This window comes from Hemiscyllium ocellatum, unplaced genomic scaffold (genome assembly GCF_020745735.1).
Source record: "Hemiscyllium ocellatum isolate sHemOce1 unplaced genomic scaffold, sHemOce1.pat.X.cur. scaffold_2477_pat_ctg1, whole genome shotgun sequence".
Taxonomy (NCBI): Eukaryota; Metazoa; Chordata; class Chondrichthyes; order Orectolobiformes; family Hemiscylliidae; genus Hemiscyllium; species Hemiscyllium ocellatum.
Window position 1 is genome coordinate 28,135 of NW_026868104.1, and position 21,442 is coordinate 49,576.

The 21,442-nt window shown below is 40.5% G+C and overlaps 1 long non-coding RNA gene across 2 annotated transcripts in view; it reads left to right on the forward strand.

Moving 5' to 3' along the window:
• LOC132811994 (uncharacterized) overlaps positions 1 to 20,209 on the forward strand; it is a 40,574-nt gene extending 20,365 nt beyond the window's left edge. For both annotated transcript variants that reach the window (XR_009643439.1, XR_009643438.1), the window contains exon 4: positions 20,138 to 20,209. This is a non-coding gene — a long non-coding RNA (uncharacterized LOC132811994). The remainder of the gene's footprint in view (positions 1 to 20,137) is intronic.
• Positions 20,210 to 21,442: the final 1,233 nt, after the last annotated feature.

Sequence of the window (21,442 nt, forward strand, 5' to 3'; positions counted from 1 at the left end):
AATTAGAAACTTCATATTGCTATCTGTAAAATGTAGAAATGAACATTAATGATTGGAGTCTAAAACAATTAGATGTATCTTCATTTGTAATATTAATCCAATGATTTCTGTGAACATTCAAATGAGAAGGCATCAGATATTTCCTGTGAGTGTTGGATGAGGAATCATTGCTTGGTTCATGAATGTGTTGACCTGGAAAAACGATCCATTTTCCTTTGTAAAATTGGCACGAAGAAATAATGGTTTAAATTGAAATGTGAATCTCATGATATTTGTTGCTAAACTTAAACAGAATTATTGTGTGATGTTGGTCTAACAATGAATTGGTAATTTATTTTAGAATGCTGACACATTAAATGATTCAATATTTCCAAACGAGTTTGCTCTGATATCGATGACACAGTAATTAGTATCAGTGAGCTGAGAACTAGAATGCTGGCATGATGGTTTGTAAAATACATTCGATATGCAGTGATTATTGATCAGAACTGTTTGGTCATTCAACATTCTCAGATACTCCTGCAATCTTTACTTGCTGTCTCAGCTTTTCTTCTGTGGAAATACAATAAATAATCCATTCAATTTTCCATGTCATCAATATTCAGTCATTTGTGTCAGCATTACAAAGAAAATAAATCGATAAGGAACATGGGTATTACAGCGAAATACAGTCAACAGCATTTATAGAGGAAATGTTTCAATCATGTCTCTGAGTAAACACGTGAAAAGGTTTAATGGGGATCTGTTCACAATGTACTTAGCCATAATTACATTTTCTTAACATGATGACTGGAGGGAACTTATCAGAAAACTCGCCTATATTTAGGAATTCCTTCATCTCGATACATGTTACTATCAGCATCTTCAGTCACAAATAATGAAGTGTGATTATTGGCATGGGAACATGTGGTGTGTAAATTATAAGAAGGTATCTCTTGCATATCTTTGGGATGATGTGATAGCGTGATGTCTGCTGTGTTTACTTATCCTGAGAACAATATAATACTGACAAAAGGTTTTTCACTGAACAATTATCAGGTGGCCTTGAAGACCATCTTATGGCTTTATGTGCAGTGATCACTTTGATTTCAAGACCTTTGACATATTTTCCATGATTTGGAAAGTGATTAGATTACTTACAGTGTGGAAACAGGCCCTTTGGCCCAACATGTCCACACGGACCTACTGAAGCGCAACCCACCCAGACCCATTCCCCTACATTTACTCCTTCACCTAACACTATGGGCAATTTAGCATGGCCAATTCACCTGACCTGCACATTTTTGGATTGTGGGAGAAAAGCGGAGCACCCAGTGGAAACCCACGCAGACACGGGGAGAATGTGCAAGCTCTACACAGTCAGTCACCTGAGGCGGGCACTGAACCCGGGTCTCTGGCCCTGTGAGGCAGCAGTGCTAACAACTGTGCCACCGTGCCACCCAATGTTCAATAGTTTTGTGACAAATGTCTACATGTGGTCATTAGCTGGATTCAAAGCATTCAATGTGTTGGTGCAAAAACCCTTCATTGTTGACACTTTCAAGAGAGATATATAATGCTCAGGCATTGGCTGGAAGTCAAGGTGTAAGAAAATTTGGGTCATCCTGGAACTGATTGATTCTCGCTGCTGTTTGACTTAGTTTGATTAATTTTGTGTTTGTCCTGATTTATCTGGCTGTAGGTGAATTTAGAATGTATAATTTCTGTCCAAGGGTCACTTCACATCACTGGAGAGTGAAAATATAGTTCACATACCGTGATAACAATGAATTGATAATTAAATTTTGTGTTTTAACAGATAAAATGATTTATGTTTTCCAGTAGTTGTTAGATATTGATTAGATATTTATTAAAATAGTTAAACCGAGAATTGTAATCCTGTTGCAGGATTATTGAATTGTTAAAAGTTACATATGTAGAGTGTTTTTGGAATGATTTGGTGGTGCCAGTGTTGGATTGGGCTGTACAAAGTTTAAAAAATCAAGCACCACCAGGTTATGAACCAACAGGTTTATGTTGAAGAACTAGCTTTCAGAGCGCTGCTCCTTCATCAGTTGGTTGAAGGAGCAGCACTCCGAAAGCTAGCGCTTCCAAATAAACCTGTTGGACTATAACCTGGTTTTGTGTGATTTCTTAACTTTGTTTTTTGGAAGGAATTGTTTTTTTCATTCAAATATACAGGTTGTTCAAGAATTCTATCTAGCCTTCCATGGCTTTCTTTTAGAGACCACACACATATAGATTAGATTAGATTAGATTACTTACAGTGTGGAAACAGGCCCTTTGGCCCAACAAGTCCACACTGACCCTCCAAAGAGCAACCCACCCACACTCATTTCCCTACATTTACCCCTTCACTACGGGCAATTTAGTATGGTCAATTCACCTAACCTGTACATTTTTTGGACTGCGGGAGGAAACCGGAGCACCCGGAAGAAACCCACACAGACACGGGGGAGAATGTGCAAATTTCACAGACAGTTGCCTGAGGTGGAAATTGAACCAGGGCCCCTGGCGCTGTGAGGCAGCAGTGCCACCATGCTGTCCACAATTCATATAATTTCACTGTAATCAGTATTTCAAATTTGCATCAGATTTAAGATGCAAATGAGGACCAATTAATGAGCGCTTCCATGAATGGAAAACACAGTAAATGGAATTTACAGAAGCAAATTCAAGTTTGATCCGAATAAGCAAATAAATACTTTGAATGGAAATGATCCGAAAATGTTTACATCTACATTTGAACTAAGTCAAATGACTCTTTTTTTGAAATAATTGGACTGAAAACCTATTTGAAAACATGTACAAATCAGGACTATTGACAAGTCTTGCTGTTAGTGCTCTTGGCCAATCGTAATAAAGAATAAATACTACTTTGAGTAACAAGTATCATGTGTAATTGCTGGGCTGAAAAGTAAGAGGATAGCTCTTGTATTTATTGGCAAGAATTTTAACCAAATGTTTACTGTGGCTACTGCACTCAGTAACAATATGATCAAGATCAATGGCCGTTAGAATCCTTGGCCACTCGTAATGAAGAATAAACACTGCTGTGAGCAATACATATCTTGGGTAATTACAGAACAGAAATTTCAGAAGACACTCATTGTATTTACTGGAGGGAATGATAATCAGATGCTTACTGTGGTGATTGATCTCAGGAACAATAAGACAGTTACTCAGATTATTCCACTGAACAGTAATTAAATGATCATGAGACCATTGTCTGGCTTTATGAATAGTGTTTTGTGTGAGCATTGATTTCAATAACATTGCCATAGTATACAAGTCTACAGGTTAGGTGAGTTGGCCATGCTAAATTGCCCATAGTGTTCATGAATATGTAGGTTAGGTGCATTAGTCAGGGGAAATGTCGAGTAATAGAGCAAGGGAATGTGTCTGGGTGGGTTACTCTTCGGAGGGTCAGTGTGGACTTGTTGAGCCAAGTAGCCTGTTTCAATACTGTAGGGATTCTATGACTCCATGATTCTTTGATTTAGGAATAGATTGATAAGCGAGTGCTAAAGATACTATTTAAAGTCAACAAAATCTTTATGTTGAGTAGAATTGCTTAGCAAAATGCATTGAAGCCATCATACACAAAGTGAGATAAGTGGAAGTAGTAAGGTATTTTGATTAAATAAAATGAATGTCATTATTTAGATATTTTAAATTTGAAAAACTACAGTGTCCTCAAATCTAAAATTTAGAGAAAATGTAATGTGATACATACATTTATTAATGACCTGAAGATAATAAATTGCAGATTCTGTGATTATTGGAATGAACAACAGACAGAGCAAATCCAAAATTGGATTGAAAAGCAATTCAAACTCTGCTTAGATATTTTCTAATCACCATTCTAAACTGTTTTGGTGCATCTCTGTTGAAGATGAGAACTCAACGCACACTTCCTGGTCTCGTGGGAGACACTCTACTGGAGTTCCACAGGTTCATTTCATTATGTTCCCACCAAGGAAGGGTGGGATTATAATTAATTGTGATTACTCAAATGAAAACTAACCAGTGTCCACTCCTATAATTGGGCTGGGAATTAATTCGACTGTTTCTATGCAATGGACTGAGAATGAAATGGTAATTCACAATAATGATGGTACTAAATATATCGGCTCTTACGTAAAAATTACTATCGTGACAATTGAAGGAAAAATAAATAGACATATCATGCGCTTATTGTAAATTCATGAAAAATACAACTGCTGAATATGTTTAAAGTAATTTTTCTGATAATGAAAAGATAATTAGAATGCTTATCACCAAAAAGATTTATTCACTGTGACTATTCAGCTGCAGGCAGCTCCCCTTCCTTACACAAATGTACAACTTCCAACAATTCAAAATGTACTCTGATTGATAAAGGGAAGAACAAACACATGTAGGTTTTTTTTTCTCGTTTTAACAAAAAAAGTCACGAATTTGAATATTTTTAGCTTTAAAATATTTAACCCTTGCTGAGATCAGAAATACAATAAACCTTCACGTTGAAGAAAAATATAATCAAATCAAATCAAAATATACATCGATATTCACAATAATTGGGAGATTGAACACTGCAATATCTTTCAATCAGTTGATGTACTGAGCCATAATTCCACTTTTCTATCCCTTACTGGATTGATCAGTTATTAGATATTAGCAATAACTAAATTATTAATATGCTGTCAGTGAACTGAATATTAAAGAGAAATCTCACATTGCTGTTTGAACATACAATGTGCCGAAATAAACAGTAATTATTGGCGAAATGTCATTAGATATCTCTTAATCGATGAGGCTATGGTTACTTTGATTGTTGAAATGAGTGGCATTCAGATATTTCCAATGAGCATTGGATGGAAAATCGCTCTTTTTGGTATAGACATAAAAAAAAGTTTTATTGGAGTATTGGCAATAAGAAATATAAGATTAAATTATGATGTGCATCTCACCTTACCAAATATTTTCAAGTTTTCTAAAAGGTTTCTAGTCCAATCATCAGTTTAAAACGGGTCATTTTGGTTCAGCAGATCAGTAACTGCAAACATTTTCAACACATCTCCATCAAATCTGATAATTTAGAAAAAAAATACCAAAGTATTTCCTGTGTAAATGACAAAATATATCTTTAGCTTAGAGTCAAGTTCATTCTCTACTTATTTTATTCCTGTTTTTGACACCAGTGACTAAATATTGATTAGATTAAATGTCATATGTGTTAGACATGAATTTTCTCTCAAAGATCTGTGCAACACAGGAATGGGCCCTTTGGCCCATAACGTTGTGCTGAACATAATGCAAAATAAACTCACCCCTTCGGTCTACCCTTGGTCCATATCCTTCCAAATTATCTAAATGAACATTTAAAAAGCCCTAAAGTATCTGCCTCTACCATCAACCCTGGAAGTTCATTCCAGACACCTACCACTCCCTTTGTAAAAAACAAATAGCCCCTCACATGCCCCTTGAACTGTCTCCCCTAACCTTAAACGCATGTCACTTACCTTTGACATTTCAACTCTGGGAAAACCATTTTGACTGTCAGCCCTATTTCCGTATCTCCTGATTGTACAGACTTGCATCAATTCTTCCTCCATCCTCCGCTACTCCACAAAAAAGCAACCTGAGTTTTTCTCACGTCTCCAAATCCAGGCAGCATCCTGGTAAATGCCCTCTGTACCCTCTCCAAAGCCTCCATACCCATCCTATAATGTGGCGAATAGAAGTGAATACAATACTTTAAGTATGCCTTAACCAAAGTCTTATAAAGTTGCAACATGCCATCCTTACTCGTGTAACCAGTTCCCTGACCAATAAAGGCAAGCATGCCATTTGCCTTCCTGACCACCCTATCTACTTACATGGTCACTTTCAGGGAGCCATGGTCTTGAACGCCAAGATCCCTTTGAACAACAAAGCTGTTCAGGGCCCTGCCATTACCTACTTTTCCTTAATATTTGAGCTCCCAAAGTGAGACACCTCACAGTTGTATGGATTAAACTTTGCCTTTAATTTCTCTGCCCATATCTGCAATTTATCTTTTTCCTGCTTCATTCTTTATCTACATTATCCACAACTGCACTGAACTTTGTATCATCTGCAAACTTATTAACTCACCAAATTAGATTTTAATCCATGTCACTTATATATATTTGTCCCGCAAACAGAAGGGTTCCAGTGCAGATCCCTGTGGGAAAAAGACAGAAAATGAGGAAAATGCAGAATTCTTGAATAAATGAGGTTTATTTCAATGACAAAACTATTCTGATGAATAATCTCTGAAGGTGTGATTTTTGTTTTGAAATTAACCCAATATTTTAATTCTCAGTTTACTGATCTTATTGAATATCTAGTACAAACTGCTGTGAAAATATTGAATCGTTTTAAGTGTTTAGTTCCAACATTAATTATTCTTTAATTGTAATTTCAATTATCACACCATCATGAGAGTTGAATCTATTATTTCTTAGTGCCAGTATCATGATGAAATATTTACACTCGTTTCAGGTCAACACACCTGCAATCAAGCAAAGTTTTCTCACCCACCACTCATAGTAACTATCTCATTCTCTTTCATTTGAATTCTCATTTTAATTAAATGATCATTAATCAGTCTTATCAATTAAGAGATGACTAACTAGTTTTCACATCAATATTTCAGTTCTTTCCAACATATTGTACAATTACATTGCAGTAAGGGTTTCTCATCATTCTTAAATTTGTTATCAGCTATTTTTGTGTCTGATTTCCAGTATCCACAGTTTTTTGCGTCCTTGTATTAATTGTATTTCATTTCAATGCTAACATTTCTATATTTCTGATTATTACAATAAGAGCTAAGTATTTTTCATGTTAAACATTGTATTAATTTCACGTGTTTCTTGTGTATACAAACCAGAATTAACAAATGTTTGCTCTATTCTTTTACAATAAATCTTGAATTCTTAGAAATCACAATTTTGTGAAAATGAGGGAAATTATCTTTCGATTAATAGTCACATTGAATGACTAATGCTTTACTTCCAAGTCATGAGCATTACAAAGCAGTTTAATTTTGAGTACATAAATGACTGCTTCAAACATATTTAATTACTTGATTATCATGAGATTTATATTTGTTTAAGATCATTGTCGCTTCGTTCCAACATTTTTATGAATTACTAATTCCTTTTATCAGTCCATTACACACTGGAATTGTCGAATACAACCCAGTCTGATTATCACAATAAATATTTGAGCAGTTTTCCCTGTGAGTAACCACCGTAAGTATGTGATTATAGTCCTGCCCTTCTTGCATAGGAACATTATGTAGGGCTCTGGTAATGTCTGTACTGAAAGACCAGGAGGTATGGATTCAATTCTAAACTTCAACAGAGATGTGTCAAAGCACATCAGAGTTGATTAGAAAATATCTAAGTGTCTACTGAATTATTTTTCAATCCAACATTTTCTCAACTTGTATCCGTTGTTCATTGTAATGTTCACAATATCTTGAATTTATTTGCTTCCGTTCACTGACAAAACTATGAATGTTATTATGCTGCTTCTAAGTACCTCTCAACTTTTAATAACTTTGCAGTCATAAAGATTCTACAGTGTAAATTACATTTAAGTTAAGGAGGAAAGATTTAAAAGGGATCTGAGGGGCAACCTTTTTCACAAAGTGTGTTTGGCTCACACGGAATGAGATGTGAGAGGAAAGGCGTTGGCTAGTACAATTATAACATCTAAAAGACTTTTGGACAGTTACATGGATAGAAAACGTCCAGAAGGATATGGAACAAACACAGGAAAATGGGGCTACTTTAGTTTAGGGAACCTGGCCGGGCTGCCTGAATGGCCTGTTTCCGTGCTGTACCAAGCTAGCATAGTACAATTCAAACTTGACTGCGATGGGTAAAGGAGAGAACAAACGGGTGTTGATTCGATTTTGCGTCCATAAAAAAGTGACATGAATTTTAAATAATTTTGTCACAAGAAATAGTTCACTCTTATTGTGATCAGAAATACAATGAATGTGAGCATTGAAGTCAAATATAATTAAAACAATTCAACTGTGTTTATATGGTTAAAATAAAAATTGATATTCACAATCATTGTGAGTTTGTACACTGCCATATCTTCACATTACTTCATGTACTGAGCCATTATTGCATTTACTGAGCATAAATATACCCCCGACTGAACGGAACAATAATTAGATGTTAGCAACACTTAGATTTTCAAAATCTATCAGTGCACCGTGAAGAAGGAGAAATTGATGTAATTTTATCCTGATCGATGATCCAACATTTGTGTCTGAATCAGGAAGAGAGTAAGGAGATAACCAAAGTGAATATCAGAGTGACCACAAGATACAGTCCATGACATGTGATAGAAAAAGGAATTTGCATAATTCCATGGTTATTGAACGTTAATAATTAATTCCCTCCGCAGGTACTGAAGCAGTCCAAGTCCAAGTACAACAAGATCTGGACAATATCCAGGTTTGGGCTGACAAGGGGCAAGTAACATACATTCCACACAAATGCAGGCAATGACCATCACGTATAAGACATAATCTAACCACCATCCCTTGACATTCGCTGGTGTTGCCATCATTGAACACCCACGATCAACATCCTGGGAATAATCATTGATCAGAAACTGAATTGGTCTCACCACATAAACACAGTGGCTACAAGAGTAATTCAACTGCTGTCTCCTGAAAGCCTGTCCAACAGCTACCAGACACAAATCAGGAGTGTGATGGAATACTCCCCACTTGCCTGGATAGTGCTACCCTAACAACACTCAAGAAACTTGATACCATACGAAACAAAGCAGCCCGCTTGATTGGCACAGCATCCACAAGTATCCACCCCCCCCACCCCCCCACCACCACTGATGCTCCGTAGCAGCAGTGTATACTATCTACAAGATGCACTGTAGGAATTCACTAACCAGCATCTTTCAAACCCATGACCACTTCCATCGAGAAGGACAAGAGCAGCAGCTAGATGGAAAGACAACTATCTTCAAGTTCCCTGATAAGGTACTAATCACCCTGAATTGGAAATATATAGCTGTTCCTTCACTGTCGCTGGTTCAAAATCCTGGAAATCCCCACCCCAAGGTATTACATAGAACATAGAAAAATACAGCACAGTACAGGCCCTTCGGCCCTTGATGTTGCGCCGACCAAAGCCTACCTAACCTACACTCGCCCAATAACCTCCATATGCTTATCCAATGCCCGCTTAAATGACCATAAAGAGGGAGAGTCCACCACTGCTACTGGCAGGGCATTCCATGAACTCACAACCCGCTGAGTAAAGAATCTACCCCTAACATCTGTCCTATACCTACCACCCCTTAATTTAAAGCTGTGTCCCCGAGTAACAGCTGACTCCATTAGCGGAAAAAGGTTCTCACTGTCAACCCTATCTAAACCCCTAATCATCTTGTACACCTCTATCAAATCTCCACTAAACCTTCTTTTCTCCAATGAGAACAGACCCAAGTGCCTCAGCCTTTCCTCACAGTTTTGTGCTGTATACCCACAGCAGGTAGAATGCAGCGGCTCAAGAAGACAGCTCACCACCAATTTCTCAAGGGCAACTAGGGACGGGCAATAAATGCTGGGCCCAGCCAGTGACACCCACATCACATCAAATAAATATTATTATAATGTCTGCAAGATCAAAACAGCTCCACGCTGTCCTAGCTGCAATCTCTGCCCCTTATTGAAAAAGATAAAAGAATCTGACATTGCTCAACTTTCTCATCAAAACCAAGTGCAGTATTCACCCCAGCCCTCTCTTATATGAACCAGCAGCATTTCCACCACCAACCGTAGATCCTCTTAAAATATTTTGTCAGTAACTTTTAATTAACTGGTTACTACAATTACAATGCAATCTGTACAAACAAATTAAATACCTTTTATGCAACAACAAATTTTCTAACAACTTTTCTCGATCTTTGTCATTCTTTTTAGTTCGATGAGGTAGGGAGGGATGGAAACACGACAGTGATGTAAGATATATGTAATACAGTGAGACAGGGAAGCTAGTATGGCTCATGTTGACTCTTAGACCCCACACAGTGAAACAACACATTCACTGCATAATAAACATAACATAACATTTCAACCCCACTCACACCCGGAGTGACAGAAATAAAATGTGGATGGGTTGGACAGGATAGGTTTGTTACAGTTAGAGTTTGGGAGAGTGAGGGGTGACATGACTGAAGTATCTAACATCCTGAATGGTTTGATAAGGTGGATGTGGAAAGGATGTTTCCACTTGTGGGCCATTCCTGAACGAGAGGGAACTGCTTTAAAATTGGGTTCACCCTTTCAGGACAGCGATGATGATATTTGTTTCCCATCAGAGGGCTGTGCAAATTTGAAACTCTCTGCCCCAGAAGGTGGGCTCACTGAGTATTTTTAAGACACAGGTTGATAGATTCTTGTCAAGGGACGTTGGGGGGAGATGGAAGACAAATCACTAACAGCACAGGCCTGGTCTTATTGAATGATGGAGCAGGCTCGAGGGGCCGAATGGTCACCTTCTGCTTCTCTCTCACATGATCCCCGGACTGAGAGATTTGTTTAAAATTCATTCACTGGGATGTAAGTGCCACTGGCTGAGGGCAGCATTATTCCCCAGAGGGCAAATAAGAGCCAACCACATTGCTGTGGGTCAGGAGTCACATGTAGGCCAGACCAGGTCAGGATGGCAGCTTCCTTCCCTAAAGGACACCAGTGATCCAGATGGGTTTTTCCTGACAATCGAGAATAATTTCATCAAGAGACTCATAATTCTAGATGATTATTAAATTGAAGTTCCACATCTGTCGTGGTGGGATTCGAATGAGGGTCCCCAGAATATTCTCTGGGTCTCTGCATTAACAGTTCAGCAATGATACCACAGGACTGTTCCCGAGCTACAAAGGGTGGGAACCAAAACCTTGATCAAACAGGGAGAATTAAGGAGCGTTGAAGGGAATGGGGGAACAAAATGACCAAGTTTAGGTTCAAGGCAACTGAAACTAAAGCCACCAACAGGGAGGAGAACAAAGTAAGAAACCCTCACACAGCTGGAATTGGATAAGTGCAGATACCCCAGGGAGGTGTGGAACTACGCAGGGAGGACAGGGTGAAGGCCCGGGTAGGTTTAAAAGCAGTGAACCAAATTTTGAAATTTTCTTCATGAACATAATGTAGATCGGGTTAAAACTGAGGTAGGTGTCTGACACAACTTGCTGCAAGGATACAGACAGTAGAATCTGAAGTGATCATGAGGTAATGGAGGTAGAATGTGGGAGACAAGCTGGGACTGTATTGGAATAGTCATGGTGAGAGGGAACAAATGCTGGATGCAGGGTTTCAGCAGCTGATGGACTGACGCTGAGGTGAGCCATCGGAAACTGAGCAAGTGACCACCATCTAATAGGACAGAGAAACTGATCCATCAGCCTGAAACTGACTGACCACGTGGCTGTCAGTGACTCCAACACAAGTGAATGGAAACATTGCTCAGAGCCTGTTTCTGTAACATTCAACACAACCAGGAAATAAAAAAAATGAATAATTAGCTGAAAACAAGGCAACTGCTCTGTTAGAGTCTAAACTATTCAATGTTCAGTTACTGAACATTTATTGATTCACAGAATATTCTAACCTGCACAATCACAGTAAAAGGGGAAAGTAAACAACATTCTTGGCAAAGACATAATGAAGCTACTGCTTGTATAAAACAGCTGAGAACAAAGGGGCTAAATTCTCCACAAACTGACAAACACAGGTACCATCGGTTTATAGATAGACAATGAAATTCTTCAGAAAAACCCTTCCCTGCCTCTGGTGTGTGAACTGCCACTTATTTCCTTTGAAAAGAGTCGCTGTTTCCCCTCAGAAAAGCAGGTGTGTCGCACACTTACAGACTGACTTACAGACAAAGGAAACCTGATCTGAGACTCGCAGGTTAATGAAGCTATTAGTGACAGTCCATTGCACACAACAAGAGCTTAGACCACAACAGATTCTAGTGAAACCAACAATGCAATGAAAAAAGTGAATTAGTCTTTATAATCATGCAGCCTCTCTCAATCAAATAATCCCAGTCAACCTCCAAACATTTTTAAAATATTAATCCCTAATTTCCTCCAAAAATATATCTAATTATTCTCTTCAAAGTACATTTTAAATGGTCAATTCATAATCACATTTCATTTCCAGTTATTCTTAGAGCCAAACAACTTGCAAACTAAAATAGTTTTCATGTCAATAATGACACTGGAAACTTTGTTATGTAGTTTAACCATATTTCCAAATATTGTTTTGGTTCATTATTGCAGTGAAGCTAAAATTAAAGTCTTATTTATTTTCTCTGATATCCTGCCATTACTTTATTCCCTAATAACAATGCCCATGGTGTAATGGGTGACAAGCATTAAAATAAAATAAAATTTTCATTGCAAGAACTGGTACAAATGATCACATATTATTCAGTTCATTCATTGTCGTTGACGTTAAGAGTTATTTTCACTGTATGATCATGTTAAATTCACTTAAATAATCACAGTACAATTCTCACCTCTATAGATCTGTAAAGTGAATGTCAAGTTATAAATATTTCAAGTAAAACCAAATTCACATTTTGTTCTGTGTTATTCCTGGAAGGACAGAATGTGTTACATTATTGTGGGGAATAGGAGCAAGTGAAGGTGGTGCCTCTCAGACGTGAGGCCTTAAAGCCAAAGGGCCAGCTGGCAGTCACAGTGGGGGATGTACCTAGTGCCCCGCTCTCCTCAGAAGGCAGTGAGGATGGTGACACTGGGTAGAACAGGTTGATGGTGAAGCGCCCACGTATGGACAGAGGGACGGCAATGGGTGGGATGACCCACTGCCCTGTAAGGCCCAGAAGGCCGTGTCCATGGCACCGCTCGGCATCAAAGCTCAACGTGGCTAGACAGTAGGGAGCAACAAAGGGAACTGACAGACACCAAACCTGAACCGTTTACCCGGCTGAACGACAGGAGTTGGTGAATGACCACCCAGCCTGATAGAGAAATGGTATTAATGGGCCTTATTGAGACAATATGGATTATTTAATTGAGGTACACAGTCTCACCGATGATGGTGTCAGCCAAGATCTCTCAGGCCAAGATGCCCTGACGTGTACATCAGAACCTGTCCCTGCAATGAGAGGGTGAGGGTGTGAGCCGGTTCCCCCCAGTGCACAGCTGGCCAGTGCCTCCAGGCATTTACAGATATTGCAGGGACACACTGGGGAGGAGACAGGCTGAATGGGCTAAAATAACCTTGGTGACTCATGGAGCCAAGGGTAATATCAAGAATCATACAGAGAGGAAGCCTGAGGTGTGTAAGGACCACGGGGGATTACCAAACCCCAAAGTGTGATGATGAAATAGGTTTGATGTGTTTAAAAGATGACATGGGACCCCATTTAACTGTAATTATAAACATGGGACTCCCAGTGGGAGATAATTCTAACCAAATGCTGAATTGGTCATGAGAGCCGAGGCAAACACAGAAACACAGAAGAATAGCTTCAATACAGGGAGGGGAACCAGACCCACAATGTTACAAGGGAAGCAGGAAAGGGCACATAGCCAAGGAACGTAGGCAGAGAGAGGGAGATAGATGTTCACATTGTGTGTGGCCTGTGTTCACGTAGGCACATGCAGAGCCCATGAATATTTATTGATGCTGTGTTTGCTGTATTAATAAATATTAATACAGGAGCAGCTATATCAGTTACCGATATGGATTTGCCCCCACCCTCTCAATTACTAAAATGAGAGCAGTTGGAGAGGGAATCGAGGAAGCTGGACGAAATAATCCGATGCAGATCACCGATATGGCAAAATATACTCAGATATGGGAGTGTGAAACTGAGGAAGGGACCATTCTGGGAGTTGCCATTTTAGAACAGTTCGGAGCAACTATTGATGTAGAGACCTGAACTGTAATATGGGAACAACCTGGACAGGCCTGAGACAGGAAGCAAAGGAGAGGCGACATCTCCAGAGTAGTTTACCTTGCAGGGAGACTGGAACAGTCAGGGAATCTGGGGAGTTATAGCTAGGACCCAAACAGCAGTGCGGGGAACTCAAACAGGAATGTGGGTTATTATCTGTGGATCCTGTAAAGATTGAGGGCCCTCTCACTCCCCACACAAACAGGATCCCATTAAAGCTGGGGCTGATGATGCAGTAATTGTGACAGTAACAGATTGAGAGAAGCAGGGAACACACAGTTGACAGTATCCCAGACTAATTCACTGAATCCAGACGGCTCATCCCACCTCACTATTGATTATACCTCCCTCAGTAAATCCGCCACTAAAGAGTATCCTACAGTAGCAAACCACACCACTGTATTTAATGGATTGAAATCGCAACAGGATATGGTCTCAGCCCTTGATATTGTGAATGGGTTCTGGTCCATAATGGCAGAATAAGCTGATGTTTACTATCAAAGGAAAACAGTCGACCTGGATCCAGTTACCTCAGGGATCCCATAATATTCCAGTATATCCCACCGATACATGGCTGATGGAGTTAGTCTATTTAATCTTACCAACACCTCATCACCTCAGTTGGTGAGAAAGAACATATCCAAATATTAGAGTATTGTGTCAGTTCAGGCAGGCCGGGCTTAAAATTAACCCACAGAGAGTGCAACTGGGAAGGTAAGTAGAGGTGTACCTGGGACATCATATCAGGGAGATCAAATCAGGAAGGCAGAGGGGATAATCCCATTGGAACGAAAGACCATGATTTTAAAACTATCCATCTGCACATCGCGAAGGGGTAAGACAAACTTTAGAATGTTTAATTATTGTGAGAATTTTGTGGAGAATTCTCCAGAATTGGCAGAACCATCATAAGCCCTGACAGAAGCACTGACATTAGCCAGGGGTCAGGGAGTCAGCATATACACAGACAGTCAGCATGCCTTTGGTATTGTTCATGACCATGTGTTGCTCTGGGCTCGGTGAGGGTACATCACCTTGTCTGGGGGCCACATAGAGCATGAGGAACCGGTCAGAGAGTTAGTGGAAACAGCTAACTTTCCCAGTGAAGCAGCAATAATGAAGATTAGAGCTCACAGGGAAGTAGAAACCCCACACCAACGGGGCAGTGAGTATGTGGCTAAGGCAGGTAAAATACTGACTGAAACAGTGCAGACATTTGAGGAGATGGCAGTGGCAGTAGCTGCAGAAGTGAGAGAGGAAGGTTTAAAGATATTCACAGAAACAGTCCCACAACAGGAGAAAGAGGAATGGGAAAAGGGTGGGGCAGTAATAGGACAAGACAGAGTCTGGATGATCCAGCAGTGCCACCACACTGTATAAGACAAACATTATTAATAACATATCATGGTCAGCCCATATTGGACAGGATACAATGCTCCACTACAGGGGGAGGCCTGGAACAGGGAGAGATACAGCAGCTTTTTGTTGAAGGGGTGTAGACTTGTACACACTATATGAGCTGAAAATGTGTTGCTGGAAATGGGTTGGCAGGGATATGGATCAAGTACAGGCAGATGTAATCCTGACGAAGGGCTTATGCCCGAAACGTCGAATCTCCTGTTCCTTGGATGCTGCCTGACCAGCTGCGCTTTTCCAGCAACACATTTTCAGCTCTGATCTCCAGCCTCTGCAGACCTTACTTTCTCCTACACACTATATGAGCCAGGAAAAGCAATCAGGATAAAATGGAGGCACAGCAGGGACCCAGGAGCCCATGGGAACATGACCTGCTCAGGAAGGGTGACCAGACCCTAACCATTAACTGATTTTTCTTCACAGATGCTGCATGACCTGCTGAGCATTTCCAACAACATCTGTGCAAGGTTAAAGGCAGTTGCGTCAGGCAAGTTTCTTATGCAGAATGTGGTCAGTGACTAGAATGTATTTGCCTGAGAGATGGTAAAAGCAGAAACAATAACAATGTTTAAGAGGCATTTGGGCAGACACATATTCAGGCATGGGTTGGCAGGGATATGGATCATGTACAGGCAGATGGAATTAGTTTGGAATGGCACCATGATCCGCACAGACATAGTGGGCCGATTATTCCGGTGCTGTCCTGTTCTGTTTTCTGGGGGGTAGAATGTGTGGAGCGAGAGATAATATTTTGAGTGGAATATGTCTTCTTTAGAACATACAGTAAGTTGATGCATTTTGAGAGAAGCAATGTAGAAAGGGAATATATATTTGATTGGAACAGACACAGGGAGCAGGACAGCAGGATGGGGGCCAATGTGTACAAATCATTCAAGGAGAGAGAGAACATAAAGTGTTTTGAGTAAATGTATAGGATACTGGGCTTCATTAATAGACCGAATGATAACAAACTCATGGAAAAGATGCTGACCATTGATAAAGCTCTAGTTAGGTCACAGTCAATCATTGCATCCAATTCTGGTCACCAGATTCCTGGTCAGGATGAGACAGTTAAAATACCACAGAGGGTCCAGTTCCATACTTTGCTTTCTTTCAGGATACATTGGCGACTCAAGGGTTAAATATTCTCCTGCCAAAGGACTTCCTGCTGCATTGTAAGAGTACGAGGCCTGTCCTCTTACAATACAGACAGAACACCTCAGTAGGGGGAGGCGGACTGTACCTTCGAAATAGAACGTATTGCAGCCACACATGTGGATTCCCCCGTAACCCCAGACAGAGGGATTTGCCCTTTCCAGACAAGACTAAGAGCCCTGGGCACAACCCTGTTAAACTGCCTCCCGCTCCCATTGTCTTACCTCCCCTCCATGTTAGCATAGGTAAGTGAATTCCCCATTTACTGAAGGAAGAACTCTTCTGCTGTAATCTCTTCCCATCAACACATAATCAGGAGCAATACGATAATCAGTTTCTGTAATCCATTCACACGTTATCACAGGACATCGCCATTCATCAAGCTTTGTAAGGTCATAATTACCTACTTTAAACTACGTAATTGCAATCGCCCATGTGACTGATATGCCTTTGTCTAATTCCTATTAAATATACTGTCTCTGTGGGTAAGGCAGAGATTCATGAAGAACAGTCTCTGCAAGTAGACACTCAGCTACTTTAGAGACACTTTGAAACTCCCGCCAGCTGCCCAATAATAAATCTACTGCTGTTGTGCAGAAAACTTGCATCGTCTGGATTTGTGGAACAAATTAGACATCAATAATGAATGATATGAGTGATCTTCAGAGTGTGGAGTACAGACTTACTGGAGTGGTTCACTAATGAAGAAAATGCAGTCACTGAATTGATTTGAAGAAATTTGCATTTTCTTTGAAGTAAACAAGTTGAATATATTTTTGATAGAGCTGTATAAGATTAGAACACACCTAGATATAGCAGACAAAAATATCTGTATTCAATAGGCGATCGCACAAGAATTAAGATCAGATGTAAAGTTTTGATACAGCGGGAGATGAGCAAGTGTTTCTACTGACTGTATTGGCTGGAAATATGCAGAACATGCTGCCTATTATTTTGGTGCAAGCAGAGAAGATGAATGATTGATAAAAACAATTATACCAGATCTGAGGGAAATAAACTTGCAGAGTTTGGGGGACGTATGAGGAATGAGAATATGGGATTCTGCTACAGAGAGCCAGCTTGGATTTGATGGGCCTCTCTCTGTGCTATAATGCATTTTATTTGGACTTGCTTAACTTGCTCTGGTCACCGATTAACTTGTCATTGAGGTAAATCTGCTCAGTGTTCCTACTCAGTCCAACACAGGCTGTCCTTCCACAGCAGGAGATAATGTTTACTGCTTTATACTGGGTTCTGGGAGGGGGTGGGGTGTGTAACGGTGTGTATAACAGCCTGCCAGCACTTATCTGAAATCAAAACACTAGTGCAGCCACACTAGGGACCGACTCTGGAAATGTGGGGAATGCCAGAAGGGAATTCTTTACCCATTCCCACCTGGAAACTGGCCAAACCAGACAGCCTGGGGAGAAGCTGTTCACCTGCTCTGTGTGTGTGTGTGTGTAGGGGGAGGGGGGGTGTGAGGGGAGGGGTTCACTCAGGCATCCATCCTGCTGAGACACCAATGAATTTACTCATAATCACAACTTGAAGGACTTTTTTTTTCTCTTATTCACACCAAGTAATGAACAATGGTATTGGCAGTTCATAAAGATTTGCATATACAGAACTTAGCTTTGGAAATGTTCACAGCAGTGTTGAACATGTACAGATTCACACTGGGTAGAGACTTTTATTTTCCTTTATTCATTCACAGGATGAGGGTGTCGCTGGCCCGGCAGCATTTCCTGCCCATCCCTAATTGCCCAGAGGGCAGGTATGAATCAACCCCATTGCTGTTTATATTGATATTAATCAACACGAATGTCAAACTAGATTAACTATCATCAAACTCAAATCCATTTGATATTCATATATTTACAATCAGTGTTCAATTCACCAAATGTAGCTGAAGGGAGTAATCTTCAAGTGATTCTAACAGAGAAGATACCTGAATACTTGTTCAGCAAACACCTGTTGCGTTTAGATAGTAATAATTGTAAAAAGGTGACTTGAGAATAATGGAAGAAGTTGATTGTTGGGTAACTGATAATCTTGTTTTAATCTGAAGTTAATTTAGGATTAGTTAACAAATGGTAGGGAATCCCAGCCCCATGGAGTGCACATCCAGTTCCATGTGGGAAAACCAGGACACTTCTCGTATCAGTGACAACCACAAGAACACGGAGGTGACACTGGAAATGTCAGGAACACGAGTTAATCCATGGTTAAAGTACTGCACTCACTCCTAGTCCCCACGTTGATGTGTTCTCACCAGAGAGGGTACAGAGGAGATTGATCAGAATGTTTCCATGATTGGAGAATGTCTGCTCTGAGGAAAGGTTGGATAAGTTGGGCATGTTTTCCGAGGAGGATGAGCTGAGATTTAATTGAAGTGATAAGATGCTGAGGAATCCAGATCGAGTGAATAGGAAGGAGCTATTCATAACAGAGAGGTCAGAAACTGGAGGATTTAGATTGAAACTAATTCTCAGAAAAAGGGGAGTGGATGGTGGGGGGCAGGAACTCACTGATGGGGTGGTAGAGGCAGTAGCCAGCATCACATTAAAATAAAAGGACATGGATGTAACTGAAACCCTGGAACATGCAGGGCTATGGACTAAAGTCTGCAGAATGGGATCATTGTGATTTATTTGACATTTCTCCAGAATATTAAACTCAAGTCCAATTTGAGAATTTATGAATATCATCCGACCTGAATTCCAAACGTCAGACTAAATTTGTCAGTAAGTTCCAGCACAGATCGAGGCTACTTGGTCCATCCTGCATGTGTTGGCTGTAATAGAACGATCCAGGCTTTACAGCGTTCTGTACTCACCAATGACAGCAACAATTTCAGACTGTGTACTCTGCCCTCTATGTTGTTATAATCTGTTTTTTTTCAATGTATTTCTTTGGCAGCTGCTCAACTTGTTTCCTTGTTTCTTTCCCAGCCCTAACTCCATTCCCCGTGGCCTTGAGGGATTACCATTTCTGCTGTTTAATCTCTCCTGCCTTCCCCCGAGTGACAGACTGTCTTTTTGTCCTTGTCTCACCCCCACCTTGCTCACAACCTGTTACATTTCTGATGGTTCCCAGACCTCTGTAACTTTCACTGCGCCCCCTGGGTCAATGGCACGAGTTTTGAATTTTCTTCCTCATGAGATAATCAGAAATCTTTCTGGTTGCAGCTTCCCCCAGATTTTATTTTGAAAAAGAAGAGCATTTGTGTCAGAGTCAAGTATTTGTGAGCCTTCATCCACAATCCTGAGCACTTAGACATAATATGTGACCCTCCCACAGATGTGCAGGTTTGCTGGATTGGCCGTGCTAACATGGCCTGTAGTGCGTAGGTTAGGTGGGTTGGGCTAACCATGGAAAATGTGGGGTTATGGAGGTAGGGTCATTGCAGACTCGATGGACCAAATAGTTTCTTTGTGCGCCTCAGGGAGTCTGTGATTCTAACTAGTTGTGATTGTCGACACGTTTTCCTCATGCCAGGTTTATTCAGCTCAGGTACACACGCTGCCTTTGTGTTTCTGTTGGTTCTCACTCAATCCTTTCCTTCTGTTTTACAGCAATTTCACACTGTATGTGAGGGTGAGAATGAATTTGTCAATACAAATACTCCAACCGAAACCCGCACAGGTCAGGACCTGTTTCTGCTGCTGATGTCGCTCACAGGGAACAGGAAAATAAAGGATCAGTCATACATCTTACAAGGACACAGAGGTTACAATCACCAGGAACGGGTACACAGCTTAAACCCCTTTTCTCAAGAAATAAAGGACGCTGGAGAGACTGCCTGGTACAAGTAGGAAGCTTTGTGTCTGTATTTTCAGAGATTTGAGGTTGAAATCATTGGATTTGATTCATGTTTCATTGCCCCAGGTCATCAAAGGTGCGATCTAAATGTGCAGCTTTCTTTCTGTCTTTTTGTCTGAGTTAACAATCTGAACCATCTCCTGGGCAGTTAGAATGGATGACAAATGCTGCCCCAGCAAGTGATGCCGTGATCCCACGAACAAACAAAACAAATCCAATCGCTGTGGTTAGTTGTGAACTCGCTGGTGTTATTGGAAGGTTTATGGGGTAAAGGGAGAAGAATGGCATTCAGTGAGGTGATCCTTTGGAGAGCTGATCAGCCAATCAGCCTCCTTTTGTACAGTAACAATTCTGTGAATAATTAATTCTGAGCCCTCTAAGGAAATATCAGAGCAGGGTTTGTAAAGAGGTCAGATTGAATGAGTGTCTCGGTGAACACAAGTGAGACACAGGTACAGAGAGGCTTTGGGATGGATTAAATTAAATTTTATACATTTGCACTGTCATCAACATTACAGCAGTGAAAAATGGGAGTGATGGAGAGAGTGGAATTAGAGCAGCAAATAAATCTTCAACATTTATGTAGCTAACGGGGATGCTGGGTAAAGATACTGTAGTTAGTGCTTATTTTATTCCAGGCACACCCGCCTAGGAGCACATCCTTCTTGTATCTATCCTGTCGAGCTCTTGACGATTTTGTTCATTTGAAGTGTTTCATGTTTAGATACTTCAGAGAAGACAGCTTCAAGCTCCTCAATCTCTCCTACCAGGGAAATGCTGCTGTTAGAATTCAATTCACTGGGGCATGTAACTGGCTGCTTCATGGACTGGAACTGGCAATTGAGACTGAAAGGTAACTGAGTGGTGAGCACTGCTGCCACACAGCGTCAGGGACCCAGGTTTGATTTCAGCCATATGCGACTGTGTGGAGTTTACACGTTCTCACCATGTCTGCGTGGGTTTCCTAGGGTGCTCGAGCTTCCTCCCACAGTCCAAAGATGTATAGGTTAGGTGTATTGCCTATGCTAAATTGCCCACAGTGTCCATGTATGTGCCGG